This window comes from Vulpes vulpes, chromosome 3 (assembly GCF_048418805.1).
Source record: "Vulpes vulpes isolate BD-2025 chromosome 3, VulVul3, whole genome shotgun sequence".
In the NCBI taxonomy this organism is placed as follows: Eukaryota; Metazoa; Chordata; class Mammalia; order Carnivora; family Canidae; genus Vulpes; species Vulpes vulpes.
The window spans coordinates 57,683,873-57,703,200 of NC_132782.1; positions in this window are offsets into that span (position 1 = coordinate 57,683,873).

The following is a 19,328-nucleotide window of genomic DNA, read 5'->3' on the forward strand; positions in this document are numbered from 1 at the left end:
TGCCTCTTTTCTCTCCTTTGGCGTGTGTGTGTGTGTGTGTGTGTGTGTATGCGCGCCTGTCTGTCAGGAAACTGAAATCATTGGGAAACTATTGGTGAATTTGAACTTGTGGGTTAGTGTCAGAGTTCCTATATCTCTTCCTTTCTTGTTTCACATGATCACTGATCCTAGATAATATCTACCACCAGGAGTAGATGAAAAGTATTTATAAATATGAATAATGTACAATTTCCCAGGGCTTTATGTTAGAATGCAGATGATTCCTTTCCTCAACTCAAAGCCTTGAACAAAATGACAAGAAAGATGCAGGTCGTTTGGTGTCTCCCCTCTCAGTGCCCATGCTCTCTTGTCTTGAATGGCAAATATTTTCAAGAATACATGTCTAGGTGTGAATGTCATGTCTATCAGTCACGAATTGTGTAAATGTGGGCCACTCATTTAGTCTTGCAAAACTTTAGTTTTCCTAAGTAACATGATAGTATCCGTCTACTAGGGCTTTTGCGAGGATGAAGTCAGATAGCGTGTGTGAAAATGCCTAGTACACATTGTAGATGCTCAATGACTATTTTCTCCCTTCTGATTCTTATTTTAAGGATTCTCTCAAATAAGCTGTTGAGCTTTGCTGTTCTCAGAGCATTTTAATCTTCAGTAGCACCCTGTGGTTTCAGAACATCTGCAGTTATGTCACGTCTTTCCCTTCTGCCACTGAGACTCTGTGTCCCTTCTTTCCTCTCCATTCTTCCCTCCTCAAGCATTTCCTCCTGCCCTTGGCTCTTCCTCCTTGTTTCTAGTTCCATTTTTTTCAAATTCCATACCTTCACACTTTCCATTCCTCTATTCAATTCCTAAGAATGCTGGGGGAGAGACATGCAGTTCACAGAGAAAGAGAAAGAAACAGAGAATATTGTAAAGGAATGAAACCCATTGATCCTCCTTCACATTGAGCCACACTGTGTTTCTCTCACTTCTCCAAGCCGTGCTTAATCATACCTCCATGTCTTTACACATTCTGTTCTTTATCTTCTTCTACTTTAGTTGGCTAAAGTCCACCTGCGCTTTGGGTCTCAGAGACATATCCTCTGGGATCTGGTTCTGGGCTCCAATATAGTAGGTCAGATGCTCCTGCTCCCTGTGCCCACAGGGCTCCATCCTTCACAGACTCAAATACTGACATCACTAGACTGTAATAGTTCATATAACAGTCTCTCTTTTTCCTGCTACAATATCAGCTTGTACACACAAGTTGTCACTTGTTTGTTGTCACATTTCTAGTGCTTGGCTCAATGCTTAGCACTTAGCAGGTGCTTATCAAATGGAACTATCACTTGGTGTTTTCATTATCAAGATAGATATCTGGGAGAGCCAGCTTAGTTTTTCTCAAGCTGAATTCTACTCTGAGACCTCCGTCTTGTCCTTACACTAAAACTAGTCTGCAATTTTGAGTGGCCCTAATAAAAGCAAGATGAAATTTCTCATACTGTCTGGGCCTGTTTTATTGTAATAAATTTCCAAAGGCCCTTAGCCTGGGAGTTAAGGCTTCAAATAAACTTTTCAGCTTTTCAACCCTCTGTGGACCTCATGAGTTGGTCATACAATTTCGCCAGCATCTTTACCTTCTTGTCCTTGCTCATGCTGTTTCTTCACTGTGCAGGGCTGATTCTCCTTATTCTTTGACTCTTGAAAGACTTCTTATCCCTCAAGTTCCTGTTCAAATAATGGTTCTTACTTCTTGGAATCGTTGTGAAAAGTAAATAAGATAAATTGCATAAATGCATAGCACAGTGGGTGCCATAGAGCAAGTAGCAGTAATACTTGCCATAGAGCAAGTACTTCATAAAGATTAGCTATTTGCATCTTTTTTTACTAGACTTTAAGCTCAGAGAAGGTGGGAACCATCTTTATATTATCTGTATCTATACCCTAAGCACCCAACATAAGGCAGAGTGCATAGGAAGTGCTCAAAAAGTGGTTATTGAATATGAAGGAATAAATGGTCTAAATGACAACTAACAGGGCAGACCACGAGTCAATGTGGTCCAGTCAAAGCCAAATACCAGCTGTAGTGAGTTTATCTACATGAATTATTGAAAACAACTCCAATTGTGTAGATACCTAAATATGATCTAAAAGATTTTCTGAGAATCACTAATAAATGATTGGCTAAATATGTGTAGATACTACAAAAGCAAGAACAATATATGTTTCTTTGATTAGCCAAAGGTTCTGCTTTGAAAGTGAAAAATGTTCAAAGGGTGAGAATAATTTAATTAAATAATTAAAGGAGATTTCATGTTTAATCGAGTCCAGTTTTCAGTGAGACCTTATAAAAAATCAACTGTAGAAATCCTGCTTCCTCTCATTCTCCTACACTAGTGGTATAGTTTAAAGACAATGTTAATAGTAAAAAATAAAATATTCTGTGCTTACATGTTGTATTCCTTTAGAGGAAATTTGAAGTGGTCAACTGAGTATTTTAACTAACTTGAACAGAATGCTAGAAAGATCTTTTTGAAATACAAAATCACTTTAGTTTGAAAAAAGGTCCATGTAAAATATAAGAATGTTTTGAATGCAGGAATATTACTTTGGTAATATATTCATACTTGTATGCAAAATGTCAATACTTGCAGAGTAGTATGTAACCCAATCTATAGTATTTTGGGGTAAAGTTCTCCATTGCTTCCAGGTACAATTATACATATTCTTTCCACTAATTATTTTTTTTTCTCCTACATTCCTTTTCTTTTCCAATCCCTCCTTTTCCTAGAGTGATAATCTTATAACACCAGACTTTGAAAGGAGAAACTTTAAAAATTAAAATTTGAATGACACAGTCCTTCTTAATAGGAGCTTTCATTTCTAACAATAAGCAAAACCCTTGGATTTAAGATGATCAGCACAACTGGCACCCCAAACAAATAAAAATTAACAGCAAATAAGAAGTGACTCTACATCCTCTGAGACCAAGCGGTAGTGTCTCCCTGAGCTGACCATCTGGGTGGTCAGAAGCCATGATGATTTCATCAGCTGCTATGACAAAATAGAAGAAGCAGGTGAACCCTCTGCTCCCTTCTGCACTGGCAGTTATGGGAAAAATACGACTTAGACCTGTTGGCATTGAGACTATGGAAGGTGTTAAATCAATTTGTGTAGAGAAATGACTACTTCTTCTCAAAGTTGAGGTACATTCTTGTCTTCTCTGAGATGTCAAAAATTTCCATGGGACTCCTGAGACCATGCTCTTTCAAGGCTCTGGATTTATGATGAGGCCCAGTGTCTTCCCTGCAGCGTAGCTGCCTTCCTGTTTGGGTCACCATTAATGACTGATCACCCTCTCCTGGGCAGGAAAGCAGTCTCAACACTATTGAATAGACCTCAGCTTATCAGTTTTCTAGCTATGCTTTTTGTTTGTTTGTTTGTTTGTTTCTATAGTGGAGCACTGACACTTGTGTTAGTGTGGCTGTCACTGTACCTCAATAAACTTTGAGAAAATAAATTGATGTTAATAGCAATAACTCACATTTTAGTGGCTAAGTTCATGTCTTTTCATGTAATGTATGTCTTTAGACCCTCTGTTCAAAGTCTTGCTCAGTTCTGGTATTATTCAGTTGCTTCTCAGTTACTTCATGGAGGCTTCCAGAAGCTCATGACCAAGTCTATCTAGTTCTTCTGCTCTAGATCCTCCATTGATGCCATCAATACCAAATTTGTGAAGCCAAATAAGAGTGACTCTTTATTTTCTGACAATCTTCATGATGGTGTGATTTTTTTTCTAGTACGTTCCAAGGCTGAAAACCTATAAAATGCCAAAATAGCACCATATTTAGGTTTCATTTCACTAGAACCATGGTGGCTCACATGGTAATTAGGAGAAAGCTCCTCTCTTCCTTTGTTACTCAGTTATGATTAAAAAAAAAAAAAAGCACTCTTTGTGCTCTGATGTTTCACAAAATCCTCATGAAAATATTTTTTGTGTGTGTGCTCTAATTGAAGCTCTGTTTTTTTGTAAGGCTCACAGATGGTATTTTGAGCTGGGTAAAGAAAAACATTCTGCTCTTCAACTTTCTTTGTTTTGCTCTATATGTCTATACCAAAACTCTTCTTTACAGACATTTGGCTTTTGTTTGCGTGTTTATATTTTGGGGGCATTTCTCTTCTTCTTTAAGGAGTTCCCTAGAATGCCACAGAATCCCAAAGAATGCTTCCAGAACCTGGTCACCTGGCCATATCTCATTGCCAAGGAAACTAGGAAAATGTGGCCTTTTATTCCATGTGTTAAGGTATCGGGCCAAAAATCAGTATTTTGTTAAAAAAAAAAAAAAGGAGGAGAATGTATTTTGGTGTAGACAACCAGTAGTCTCTGCTACAGGTTTTACCTACTTTTCCAGTTTTTCCCACTACCATCCACCCCTTTTATACACTTGTATGGAAGATATCTAGTTGATTGATATAGCTTTTCCCACTTCTGTGTCCTTGCTCATCATGTTCTCTTGTTTGAAATACCTCTGGACTCCTTTTCTTACTTTTGAGTTCGCAGCCTTCAAGGCTCAGATTGGAGTTTTCCTCCTACATAAAGTATGGTGATTACTTTTCTTCTAGATTTCAATGCTCTTGTTTATACCATTCATGGCAAATTTTACCTTTTAAATTTATATTCAATGCTTTCCTGTAAGCCTGTCAGTTCAAGGGCTGATAGGTTTTCTGAAGGAAAGAAGTGAAAACAATGTCTTGCTGCAAACCAGTGTGTGGCAATAACTTATTTTTGTTGTTGTTGATAACCTAGGCTAAGGTTTGATGAGGTGTATTAAGGATTGCGTAGGTATTCCAGCCTGAGAATAGTTGAGTCCGGTCATGGAACTGTGCTATCTCTATATCTTTATTCTGAGAGTAAAAATAATACTTGGAGCATTAGCTAATCGCAGAGAGATAAGGAGAAGATTAAGGGGAGGGGGTTTCAAAAATTACTGCAGCCTTAATCCAAGAATCAAACTCTCTAATTTTTGGATGATACCAGTTTTGGGGTAATATAATACGTTTACTTTTTTATTACTTTTAGAATAGGTAATACATTCACATTTTACTTTTTAAAAAAGATTTATCCATTTATTTGAGAGAGAGAGAGAGAGAGAGAGAGAGAGAGAGAGAGAGAGAGAACCAGCACAGGGTGGAGGGGGAGAGGGAAAGGGAGAGAAAACCCAAGCAGACTCCATACTGAGGAAGGAGCCTGACATGGGGCTTAATCTCACATCCCTGAGATCATGACCTGAGCCAAAGTCAGAGTTGGACAGCTGAGCCACCCAGGCACCCCCATTCACATTTTGAATATAAAACATATAAAAGCTTTATAAATACTCTTTTCCTTACCAGCTCTTCATCCAATCATCTCTATTCTTCTGATAGGTAATCACTATTATTGATTTCTTAATATCCTATCAGAAATTTTTTAAAAAGATTTTATTTATTTATTCATGAGAGACACACACACACACACAGAGAGAGAGAGAGAGAGAGAGAGAGAGGCAAAGACACAGGCAGAGGGAGAAGCAGGCCCCATGCAGGGAGCCCGATGTGGGACTCAACCCCGGGTCTCCAGGATCACGCCCTGGGCTGAAGGCACCACCAAAGCACTGGGCCACTGGGGCTGCCCAGCCTATCAGAAATATTTTTTAATGCAAATAGAAGCCCACACAAACATATACTCCTTTTTTGACTCTATTTTCCCAAAATCACCAGATACTACACATTTTGCTTTTACTCAATATAACTTAGAAATTTTCCATATCAATGTATCAGTTATGTCTTAATTCCTTTTTTATAGTTGCGTAGTATTCCATTGTGTGGACACCATAGTTTATTTAATCAAGCCCTTGTCAATGAACATTTAAGTTATTGGCAAATTTTTTTCCATTACAACAATCTGCAGGTAATATCATTGTACTTAATTCATTTTGTGTTTGTATACCTGTAGCATAAATTCCTAAAAGTAGAATGGGATATGTATTTGAAGCTTTGATAGATATTGCCAGATAGCTCTTCATGAGAATTCTACCAATTTATATTCTTACCAGCAACATATAAAAGTCCCATTTTTATGCAGTCTTGCTAGCATAGTTTATCAAATCTTGGAAATTTTTCCAGTCTGTTAGGTGGAGGAAAACAGTCCCACTTCATCTAGTTTTAATTTGCATTTTTATTACCATGAATAAAGCTGGGCATGTATTTTTTCTACTTATTTAAGAACCGTATCTCCCAATATCCATTGAAGGATGAATGGATAAAGAAGATGTGATTGAAATAGTACTTGAAATAATATTTGACCATCAAAAAGAATGAAATCTTGCCATGTGCAACAACATGGATGGAGCTAGAGAGTACATCATGCTAAGCAAAATAAGTCAAACATAGAAAGACAAATACCATATGATTTTATTCATATGTGGAATTTAAGAAACAAAGCAACATATAGGAAGAAAAAAGAAAGAGAAGGAGGCAAACCATAAAAGACTCTTCATTATAGAGAATACACGAAAGGTTGCAGGAAGTGAGGTGAGTGGGGGGATAGATTAAATGGGTGATGGGTATTAAGGCACTTGTGATGAAGCACTGGGTGTTATATGTAAGTGAAGAATCACTAAATTCTACTCCTGAAACCAATATTATACTATATGTTAGCTAACTAGAATTTAAATAAAAACTTGGAATGGAAAGAAAAAAGATCCATATCTATTTTCTTTTCTCTGAATACTCTGTATCTTTGTTAACTTCTTAATTGGATAAATGCCCTTTCATTTACTCTTAGTGGATTTGTAGGTACTATTTATATATTTAAGAGATTAGCCCTTTGTTTATGTTTCAAGTTCAGATATTTTTGCCTAGTTGTCATTTGTTTTCCAGTTGGCTTATTTTTTTCCCCCAGAAAAGTTTTTTGATTCTTAAAGAATGGATCTTATCAATCTTTTCTTCCATGGTTTCTGGATTTTGTGTGAATTACAAAGACTTTCAACACTCAATATTATAAAATAATTCTCTCAAATTTTTCTTTATTTACTTTACATTTAAATATTAAGTCTATTTGAAATCTCAGGCTCCCTTTTAAACCAATTCAAACAAATATATCTCCTTGGGATAAGGTTGCTAAATTTTGTAAATAAAAATACAAATGGCCTATTAAATTTGAATTTCAGATAAGCAACGAGTCATTTTTAGTATGTGTGTGTCCCATGCAGTACTGTGGGCTTTGCTTTTGACTGACTTATAATAAATAGTGATTCATTGTTTACTTAAAATTCAAATTTAACTGAACATCTTATATTTTACCTGACAACCATAGGATGGGAGCCACTAGCCTATCTGCTTAAACATTTTAGATTAGTGTGATTCTCAATTTAGGCCATGTCAAGGCTCTACTCCTCTTCATTTACCATTTAAAAGTTTTTTTTTTTTTTAAACATGTATTTATTTATTTATTTACTTACTTATTCATTGGAGACACAGAGAGAGAGGAAGAGACACAGGCAGAGGGAGAAGCGGGCTCCCCACAGGGATTCAATCCCAGGACCCCAGGATCACGCCCTGAGCCGAAGGCAGAAGCTCAACCACTGAGCCACTCAGGCATCCCACCACTTAAAAGTTTAATGCTATTGGGGCACCTGGGTGGTTCAGTCAGTTAAGCGTCCCACTCTCTCAAGGGTGGTGAGATAGAGCCTGCATTGGGCTCCTGGCTCAGCAGAGAGTCTGCTTCCCCTCCCCCTCTTCCTCCTTGCCCCCCTCCTCTTGCATGCCCTCTCTCACTCTCAAGTAAATAAAATAAAATCTTTAAAAAAATAAAAGTTTAATGGTATCATACAATGTCTGCATCCATCTTTTATGGGTTCTGAAGTTTATGTGCACAATCAGTATTAGACAAACTGAAATGAGTTTACTTAATTATGAATGAATGAATGTCTAGTTCCCTTCTGACATTCCAGGTGTGCTACAAGAACTTCCTTGTTTGGTTTGTTCTAATGAAACAATTGAGTTCCTAAGAATAATTGGTTACCAAAATAATTGTCTCAATTATCGTTTCAAGAAGTTAGAGGCTAGAGTATCAGCATTTATATAGTAAGGCTATTTTTTTCTTACAGGAGTTTAAATAATAACATTTAAAAATTATACATATATTCTGTTTAAATTGGTCAAAACCAAATCTAATGTTTCTTTTTACTGCTTTTGAAAACACATAAGGAGTCTTATCTCCCTTAGCATTCCCATTATGATCAACAAAGCACAATGTTGAGATAATACTCCCCTTGCCTCCATAGATTGTGGGCAAATCACAACTGTCATGATAGAGACTGTGATGTCATTGAAGCAGCAAGGTCCCAGTTATGTCACAACCAGTGGAGGACAGGATACTTCTCTCTATCTAATTTACTGAATTGCATTTAATTAATCCACCAATTCATTCATTCAACAAATATTTCTTGAGTGCCTACTAACTGTTAGGTATTGTCCTAGGTGCTAGGTTGAACAAAGCAGTCATGAACCCTGTCTTCGTGGGGCGTGGGGCTTTGTAGTGGTATGCTACAGCCAGCTCCTACTGACTGGTTGAAAGCCCATTGTTAAATTTTCAGGAACTTTGTGATCCTTGTAATCAGCAGTGGTGAGAGTATTTATATACGAAAATTGGCAAACACTACAAATCAGGGCTTTCTTTGTTGTTTCTTTTTCTCCTTCATTGCCCCTTTTATTTAAATGGAGAGCTGGTTGTTAAACACTGACCAGAGCGCCACTGAATTTACAGAGATGTCCCTTGTCTGAGTCATCCTTCCTGCCTCTCTACCACCACACAGGGCCCTGCAGCTCCAGTATACCTTGCTTTTCACAAAATATAGCTTCTTGGAATGTTGTGAAGGAATCATATTATTAAGATATAGTCGACACATGTTTGAGTGTTATTGGTTATCTGTAGAAACCCAGAGTGGGAACTTTAAAAGAAAGTTTTGCAATATTTAAACAAATCCTTAGTTTATATTTACCTATGTAAGATGGGATAATAATAACACGTCACTCATAGGGTTGTTATGGGGATTAAATGAGGTACTATGCAGAAAGCACTTAGGGATGTGCCTGGCATGGTGTAATATAGAGTAAGCATCACACAAGTCAAGGTCCACCACGTTCTTAAGATGCATGATGTATGCACTGCACATAAATTTTCTTTGCAGTACTAATAATACGGAAGTGGGAAGCTTATTACTCCATTTAATCAGCTAAAATGATCTCTTTAATTTAAAAAGATCCTTAAAGGATTTAGATCTGGAATTGTAACTGCTGGAAGAAACAGAAAACTCCATGTCCTTAGAGCCTGGAGAAATACTTCTTTTTGCTCTCTGGTAACATTGGGGCTTTTTTAATGAAAAACCTTTTCCTGTCTTAGTGCTTTCCTTAGCGTTCTTTCCTAAGTGAGTTAAGGCTCTCTGAGTATGTCACACATGATCATGGTGTCCTTATTCTGTAAGAAGAGTCCAGAAGGGAGAGGGGACCAGACACCCTCTCATGAACTCTTTTAAACCTGGGATTTTGAAATCTAGAATCTCACCTCTGGCAGAACCTCCCCATTCTTACAAAGAGGAAATATAATTTATTCCTGATTTATATCTTGATTTTTATACAGTAGAAGGATTTTCTCTCCCCATTGAAGGTAATTTTTCACATGCAGGTCCTATATGGATTTTGTTGGATTTATTCTTTGCTGTTGTTCTTCCTCTTTTTGGTAGTAGTATAAATGGTACTGTTTCATAATTCCACGTGCAAGCTGCTCATTGCCAGTGTATGGGAAAGCAACTACTTTTGTATACTGATGCTATTTCCTGCAACCTTGCTGTAATCACTTATTAGTTCCAGGAGTTTTTGGTAGATATTTCAGGGTTCTCTATATGAACAATCATGTTACCGGCAAACAAAGACTGCTTGATTATTTCTTTCTAGTCAGTACATCTTTTACTTATTTTTCTGGTCTTTTGTATTAGCTAGGACTTCAGATAGGAGCCATGAGAGAGGATATCTTTGCAGTGTTACTGATCTTTGGGGGATAATATCCTGACTCTACCCATGAAGTATGATGCCAGCTGTAGGTTTTTCATGTATACGCGTTTTTAGATTATGTGAGTTCCCTTATAGTTCTCTTTTTTGGAGATCCACAGAATACAAATGGTTTGTTTGAATCTACTCTATTGAGATATTTGATAACATGGTCATTTCTTTTGGGGTAAGAGTGGTTTGAAAGTATAGTGGGAAAGGACATTCCACCCTTGATTCCTATGATGACTAGTCCCTGAGTCAGCTCTGTGCTGCCTCCATCCTCCACCCCCTGTCATAAAACCAGGAATCTCCAGCAGCTGCATTTGGGAAAGAGTCAGCATGAGGTGGAGTGATGAACTTGCTTTTAAATCTGAAGAGCTGCCACTTCTTATCTGTGTGACCTTGGATGAATCATAAAACCTCATTTCTAAAGTCAGGGCCATACTTATTTTATAAAGCTGTGATGATGGTTTGAAATGATGCAAACTTTGAAGTACACTACAAATTTATCTTTTAGACTCTAAGTTCTTGGAGGGCAGGATCTGTGTTAGTTCATTTTTGAATCCCCTAAATAGTATGGGGCACAGTAAATGCTTAACAGACATCTAATTATTGTGCTATTATATTTATCTATCCCTTCAAGATCTCTTTGTTTGCCCCTGGGCTGTGCATGGGTGCTGGTGCAAGATTATGTGGGCTCTCACACTCAGGCTCTGTGACCTTGGACAAGTCATCCAAATTCCTTAACAAATAATTGGGCCATGTGTATGACTATGTGAGATGACCCAAGTATAGGATTCTGCAAAATATTGGCTCATTGAAAACAATAAATGCTAGCTGTTATTTTTATTTGGAAACTTCGTTATTGAACTCGAGAGCTAGAGAGGGAAAACTATGAAGGTCTCAATTTGTCTGTGGTTGTTTTATGGTGTCCTCTTAAAGGAACTTTCTTGTTCACCATGGGTGGTCATGGAGGGCCAGAGGAGGGGGGAGAGTGGTCCAACGCTGACTGGCCCAAATTTCCATTTGTGCCAATTCACCAATTTTCTTCTTTTTCTGTCCACTAGGTGACAGTGTTTACTCATCTATGCTACTCTGTTTAGCCCTTTCCACAAATCTTAATTCACAAGTAGCATGTTTTATTTGGGGTAATGGTGAAGGAAGGGGGTTACTGAATTAAGAAAGAAAATATAAATAAACTGACATGACCAACCTTTGAGGTATGATTAGGGGCCAGTCGTCACCTATGGTTTTTTGACTTTTATGGACTAGCTAGTTTCAAACTATTTTTAAACTGATTTTAAGAGCAACATGAAATTAGTTTCACGTTTCTTTGAAGAAATGAAGGAAAACATAGACTGCTCCCCTTCCTAAGCCTTCATGAAAGCAAAGGATGAAATGTTGGGTCTTTGAATGTAGAGTTGAGTAGATGCTCTTAAATGTCTGTGTTTCCCGCTCTTCTGTGATAGTTAATTAGGGCATGGACCACTAATAAGCAGCTGAAGCAGTTTCTAGGTTAAGCTTAAGTTGGGCCTTCAAATCGAATAAAAATTAGTCAGTGCTGCGAAGAACCCAAATGTAGTGTGCTCATTTGGGTGTAGAGTTAGCAGGCCCCCCCCCCCCTTGCCTTCCAGGTCAGTTATGGTCCTGTTTCTGCCTTGCTTCATGGCCACATAATTAGAGGAAGCTGTCACTTATCTGGATACTTCCCACCCCCATTGATTCCAAAATGGCTCATGTAACTGTTGAATAGGAAAAAAAAAATCAAAATGATTTTCTTTCCTTGCATTTCCAGGCTATGAGCCAGGGAAGTGTGTCAACCATGTCGAACCAAAGGATCAAGAAATCAAAAATTTCATCCATTTACCTCAGAACTTGGAGGTCTGTCTTTTCTACTTACCACCTCTTCACTGCCCATTATAACTTTAAAATTAACTTGTTTTTGCTGCTTGTTATGCTTGTCAATAGCTTATTTTTAATTTTTTTTGGGGGGGTCCTCCGAGGTAAAAATAACCAAAACTCTCTAACAAATATTTCCCAGTTCAGAAATTTCCTGAAGCTTTCCTGGTCCCTCTTGCTAATGAGCTCCAATTTTCTTTGCTTTTCTGTGTGTCTACCAGCATGCACCACCTTGAGTTGGTGTGTAATAAACAACTAAATATAGTCACAGTCTTGGCAGCCAACTTTTGGAAGGCTGTCACAAGGCCCCCTAAAACAGGAATTAAGCAGATTTAAAATGAACAGGCAGTCTTCTTGGCTTGGGAAGAGAGGACGTTTTCATATGTTGTGAGCAGTAGTTACCAGAATGTCTTCCATATATTTATGCCCCACTTTATTTAAATAACAGTAATAACTTTAATGATCGTTAGCAAAGCATTGTTAAATGCTCAGCACCCCTCTTTGAAATGGGACCTCTTCCATAAAATTCTCTATGTGGAACCAACACTGTGTAATCTGCAGTTGAATGAAGAGGTTTGGGGAGCAGAGCAGGTAACAGCAGCCTCTGCTAGCTGCGCAGAACGGTTGTGGCTGAAACATGCAGTTTGTTCCTTGATTTGATGTAGAGCACCCATGACATCTGGGATTTGCTCACGCACATCTCCAGCTTGCATGGTCCTCTGAGGAAGAAATGAGAGAGCAGAGAAAGAAAAAGAGGGTGACAGGAAAGAGAAAGGGACAGAGAGAAATTCAGGGCTGGCTTGAGCATATTTGAATTTTAACTTTGGGGCATTCTCCTAAGTATCACAAATACTAATTATGCTGAATGTGTCAAATCGCGTCCTGTTTTTATAAATCAAACAAATGCCCCCAAGAGATAGGCGGAGGTCACCAAGCCCATTTCATTTATGACGCAAGCTGAATGTAAAGCTAGGACTCTGGGGGGGTGGGGGTGGGTGGAGGTCAGGCTTTGTGAGTTTATTTAATTTTATGACATGTGCCTCGCACCTTCAATGCTACCTTGACATAAAGGCAGCAAGCTGTCATTTGAACAGTTAATACGGTATTAGGGAGAGCTATACCACTTTGTAGAAACATTGAGAATAAACAAATTGTTTCGAGGGACATGGGTTTTAGTGCTTTTCTCAGGGAAAGTGAGAAACAGATCATGGTACGTGGATGATGTTGCTCTTATCAAGAACGCCTGCAGATCTTTACCAAACCCCCCCGAAGTATTTGTGTATGATCTATGGGTGACAACACAATGCGGTTGCTTTGGCGGGGGGAGGATTTGCCATTATGTGTGACATCTGAGTGCTACAGACCCTCAGTGGTCCCGTTTTAGCTTTTGGAAGAAAGAAAATAAGTTTTTTGTTGTTGGTTGATTTTCCTAAAGGGCCCTTGCTTTTCAAATCTTCAGTGATTTGTCATTGTTTACTAAAAAATGCCTAAACTGCGTGGAGGCAGAAGGCCTCCGGCCCTGTAGTGCCTCTTCCAGCCTTTGTGCTCCTGCTCCCTTGGACCTCACATGCTGGATTTGGCTTCCGGTCTTCCTGGAGCCCTGTCATTCTTCCTGGGAGGCTCTCCTGGGGTCTCCTCTCTAAAAACCATCTCTTGGCACCAGGAGCCTGCTCACCACTAAAAGACCAGTTTAAATATCACCTTCTTTGAGAAGTTTTACCTGATTCCCTCTGCCTCCTGGCAGAAGTAATCTTTCCTTTTTGGAACCCTGTACTCCTTTATGGCATTCCCACAGGTATGCCTGTGGGAACAGCAACTTTCCTACCAAACGACAAGCTCCCAGGCACTGGGGATTAGATCATCTGCATCTGCCCCAGTGACCTGCACAGAATCATGTATAGAATATGTGGTCATTAAATATGTTTGGAGTAAATGAATGACATAAATCATATACACTATCTTGGGGACTAATTTCAATGGCTGGGTCTAAGAGCTGATGGTATAAAATAAAGTGTTGAAAATAAAGCAATTAGGAGTATATTTCTTTATGTCGGCTTTGCTTCAGTGCTCTTTTTCAAACAGTTACCTTCTTTCAGATGTGTTTGACACATAGTGGGTGCTCAGTCAACCAGCTCATAGCTGCTTGAATGCAGTATCACAGCAAATGAGCTTCCACAATCAGGCAAAGAGAGTTTTTAATCAGACTTTTTTGAATTTATGAACTGGAGAACAATCTTTCCAGGTTTACATGGAAACTGGAAAGCTTAAAAGGCAGAATGAATCATTTCCATTCTTGGTGTGCATGAATCTGTGGACTATTGACAGTAAAGGATGAAAAACATGCTTAAATGTAATATGAACTAACACTAACACTTATTGAGCATTTATGGTGTTGCCAGGCACACCACTCACCAGTTTGCATGCATTAATTCCTTTGGACTCTCAATAATTATGATTTCTATTTATAGATAAAAACAAAACAAAACAAAACAAAACCCCAAGTCTTAGAAAAGAAAAGTAAGTTGCTCAAAGACATATAGCTAGTAAGCAGCAGAACCAGGAATCAAGCCCAGGTTAACTAACTCCAGTGCATGTACCATTCTGCCTCTTTGTGCAAAGTTATGTCCTTCCAGAAGAGAACATAGTGTTCCTTGACTGATGTTAAAAATAGAAGTTTTTATTCAGTTCACACTTCTTCTCCATGACCTCATTTTAAGATGAAGGAACTCATGCCCAGAGAAGTTAAGTTACTACGTAGGATCACATAGCTAGCTGGAAGGATTAGACCATGGATATCTAGACTCCAAGTCTAGAGCACCCCCATTAGAAGACAATGTATTAGCACACAAATTTGGATACACATGAGTCCGGCTATGTTCTCCCAGACATAGGCCCTGGGTGCTGTGAAAGCCAAAGGCAGCTTGGCTCACCCTAGATGGTGTTAGTGCTGTCTGACTTATAGGGCATTCTGACTACCTTTTCTTTTGCTCATTAGTTATCCCAGGGGTACTCCTCTCAATCCAGTATATATGTCACTATTTATGCCCAGCACAATCAAGAGTGCTAAAGTTATCTGCTCATGCGCCAGACTGTGGGTAACTTTGCCCTCTGACATGACAACAAGGGTGTGAAGATCTGGCTGGATTTTGGTTGAGTGTGAGGTTTACTTTGCAGTGCCATTTGGAGGCCTCTCTGCTACTTGGGGACCACAGGTGTCTTAAACATCCACAAAGGATGGTCTCTTAAGGTTCAGGCACTTCTTGAAAGATGCCAAGATTGTGGACAGCAAAACAAAATAAACAAAGAGCAACAATGGTGACAACAACAATACAACACCACAGTAGAATATCTGGAATCAGAAAGCCAGAGGACTGGGCAGCAAAGGGTCAAGACTGGAGGGTAAACCTTCCTTCCCAGTTAAGCAGGGGATGGCCTTTCTTGTGCTCCACCAGGCGGCTGATAAGGGCTTAATTTTCAGATGCTGAGATTTGAAATCAGAAAGAACTCTGCCTCTTGGTGTTGAGTGATCACAGAAAAGCTTACTTCACTTACTCTGTTTGGACCTCAGTTTATCTGTAAAATGATATAAATCTTATGGAGCTGCTGTGGCAATTAGGCTGGACTGGACAATGCAGCTGAAGGCTCTTAGTAAATGCAGTACTGTCTGCACACCTGTTCTCCACTAATGACCAACTTCTGCATTTAGGAGGTCCACACTAAAATGAACATACATTCTGGGAGAGCAAACACATCTAGTTATTTTTATATTCACGTTATCTTTTAAAACATTAATTTTATGATATAGGATGACTCTGGGTAAATAGGGCATACATAGGTAGGGGTTTCCTTCAGTTGGAGTGAGTGGGAGGCAAGGGGCGAATGAAGTGTCAGGAGCCAGAGCATCATCTAAGGGAGTATTTCAACAGCTTCTCAATGGCCATGGGCTGGAGGTATAGATGAAGAATCTGAAGAGGTCTCAGGGCAAATATTTTTCATACCACCATTTGGCCCATGGCTGTCCTTTTGCAGGTGTCTGAGTTACCTCACATGGTCTTTCTTAGTCACTGGGCTTTCAAGCCGCTGGTATCAAAATCCTGCAGTGACGCAGCAACTGAGAGATCTTGTAGTTATCAGCTCACAGAACCTGATATCCCAGTAGCAGGAACACTGGGTGTAAGGTAGATTGAAATGAGTTTTGATCAATCTTCATATCTTCCAATTGTGTTTCACAAACCTAGGACTTCTGTTGGGAGAGGGGACGTTAAATTATATTTTATGTTTATTTTTCATTTTCAACTTCAGAGAGAAGCAAACCCCCATTACCAAGGTGATTTTGCCTTATGTATCAGAAAACTCCCAATATCAAACAGATGAAAATGTTAGTAATGACTCTAATATCTGCCCTGTATATTATACCTTTCTTGCCAGACTATCAAATTAAGATTTATAAAATCTTCAACTTGAAAGATAATTTAAACTACTTTTTATCCACTATATCTAATTTTTCCCTAATTGAAGATGGAGACTAGCTTATTGCCTTATTTCTCTGGTGTTGCATTGTGTCATATTCACATTTGTATTCCTACTACCTACACCGTCCTTGGCACAAGGCAAGTGTGCAATTAGTGTTTGTTGGATGAATGAATGAAAAAATGCATGAGTGAATAAATGATTTTTGCTTCTAATTTACTCTACTGGTGTGTCTCCTTTTCAGTCAGAATGATTCTAGTTCTTTAATGTTTCATGAGGAATCTGCCTTCTTTTGAACATCTGAACCTTTTGATTGACTCTTTACTCAATCCTCTCAAAGTTTTTCATGTTCCTCTTTGGTCTGAAGCCCAGAATTGGAGATCAGTGAAGCTATCAGGTGAAAATGCTAAAATTCTTCCTCATTTACAGAGTGGAGTTAAAAAAAAAAAAAGGAGTGGCAATAACTAAGGTCTAGTTTGAAGGAGGCTTAAGATTAAGGGAATTATTGCTAAGTGTTTTTGTTCTTTTGTTTCTGGTTTTGTTGGTTGTTTGTCTTGATGTAATGATGATAATATAGTTAAGACAAAAGTCTTTTTCTCTTGGAAATACTCAAGTATTTCCAGATGAAATGTTATGGTGTCTAGGTGTTGCTTTAAAAAGTATCAGCAGGAAAGGATAGGGTGAAATTAAGGCAGTATAGATGAAGCAAAATACATTGATAATTTTTGAAGTTGGGTTAATTATACTGTTCTCTCTGCTTTTCTGAATGATTTTTTTCATGATGTGAAGTTAAGAAAAATGTATGTTGACAAATGTACTTATTCTAGATAGGAATAACCAGGATGCAGAAAGGTGAGGAGGCATGCCTAGCATCATGAAGCTAGATAATAGAGTCCTTGGACTGTAAAGCAAGTCCTCTCCCTCCCACTCAGATGTTCTTTCCAACATGCTATGTGTTAGGTCAGCTCATCGTGCACTCCCTGTAGACATTACTCATGTTATCATCATCCTGCTAATGATAGGTTCGGCAAGCAAAGACCATTTATCTACTTATTTTTAAAGATTTTATTTATTTATTTGAGAGAGAGAGAGAGAGAGAGAGAGAGAGAGAGTGTGTGTGTGTGTGTGTGAGCTAGAGTGGGGGAGGGGCAGAGAGAGAGAGAGGGAGTGAGAGAATCTCAAGCAGACTCTGAGCTGAGCATGGAGGCCAACATGCGGCTTGATCTCACAACCCTGAAATCAATCTCATGACCGTGAATCATGACCCAAGCCTGAAATCTGGAGTTGGACTCCTGACTGAGCAATTCAGGTACCCCTACAAAGTCCATTTATATGACTCCAGTCTACTTCCAACTTCAGTGTATTATCCCTGTGATTTTATTAAGTACAAAGATTTTCCCACCCCATGTAACAATCAAGAGTAAAAAATATTGATATAAATCCCTTCTATGGCATTCTTAGGGACTCAAATAAAATATTAACAGAGAATAAAACAGACAACATATGTGCGAGGAATTTCAATGGATGAACAGTCACTAAACATATTTAAACTTTTAAATAAGAAATCGCACACTGCAACAGAATCTAAATAATGTCCCAGAAGTAATTGCTAATTTAAGTGTGCAATAAAATGATAACATGTCTTGATAGGGCTCTGGACTGCAGAGTTTGTGATAGCATCCAGCAGGTTGGCAGCCATCCAAAGCTGAGAAAGGCTTCAAGTTTGGAACATCAGTAGCCAAGATCACATCAGGAATTCACCTGGGCCCAGAAAACTCAGGGTTATGTGGCTTTGCCCGTATTACTTTCGATAAAGAAAGAGTAAGCATATCTTCGTCTGGAGGAAAGGAATAGGGATGGGTCTAAAGAAGGGAGGGAGTAGAGAATTGTGTGTATCAGGATGGAGGGGTAGATGGGAGGGAGGAAATTGTTCTGCTGTGAGCTCATTCAGGTGTAGCTCTAAGAAAAATTCCATGAAATGGTTAAGCAAACTATCAAAGTGATATAGCCCAGAAAATAGGTTTGATAGTAGGAAACCCAGCTCAGGTGACTTAGTCCAGGTGAGAAGAAGTATTTCAGGGAGTGCCTAACCGAGGGCTCCATTCAGAACCAGGGAAGACCACATGTAAGGTGTCTCTGGAAACCAGTTAAGTGCCATAAGGAGATGGAGTCACTAAGAGGGAATTTCTAAGCTATTGTGGAATTTAGGTAGCACTCACTTCCTTAAATAGGTTTCAAAACATTTTTGGATTAGATGAAAGACATTTTCTTTGATTCATATTTCACAGGCAAGACATAGGTATTTTGTTCATATTTTTCCCTGCCAGAATTAATTCTCTTTGCTTACAAGATGCATGTCATCAGCATAACATTGTTTTTTCCCCCCTCATTTTTTTAATTGTATCTTCCAATTCCCAGGGTGATATAAAACTTTTGAAGAAGTTAAAGTTAACTATGGATTTCAATATTAAATGAGCTTCTCAGTGAGAACCAGTTAGACATGAAAGCATACTTCGAAGTGAATTGTGTATTCATTTAAAGTTTAGGAAAAAAATAAAAACAAACCCTGCTCCACCTCCACCCAGCATGTGACTCCAGGTCACCACCCTTGAAACATTGTGCTTTTGAGCTTTTGACTGAGTTTGCTTCTGAGCCTAAGAGAAGTGTGTGGCAGATGTTGGGAGGCAGTTGGGGATGGGGGTGGGGTGCAGGGATGAAGGGGTTGCCAGATGTTGAGCGGGAGGGTGTAGTGTGAGGATGAAAGCCTGCCAGATGTCTCTAGTGCAGAATGTTGGGGCACCTGCTTTCCATGATCTTCAGAAGATGATTTATATCACAGCAGTAGGATCTCATAAATGTCCTACCCCTCCTCAATAAATACGGAGTCCAGGACTCCT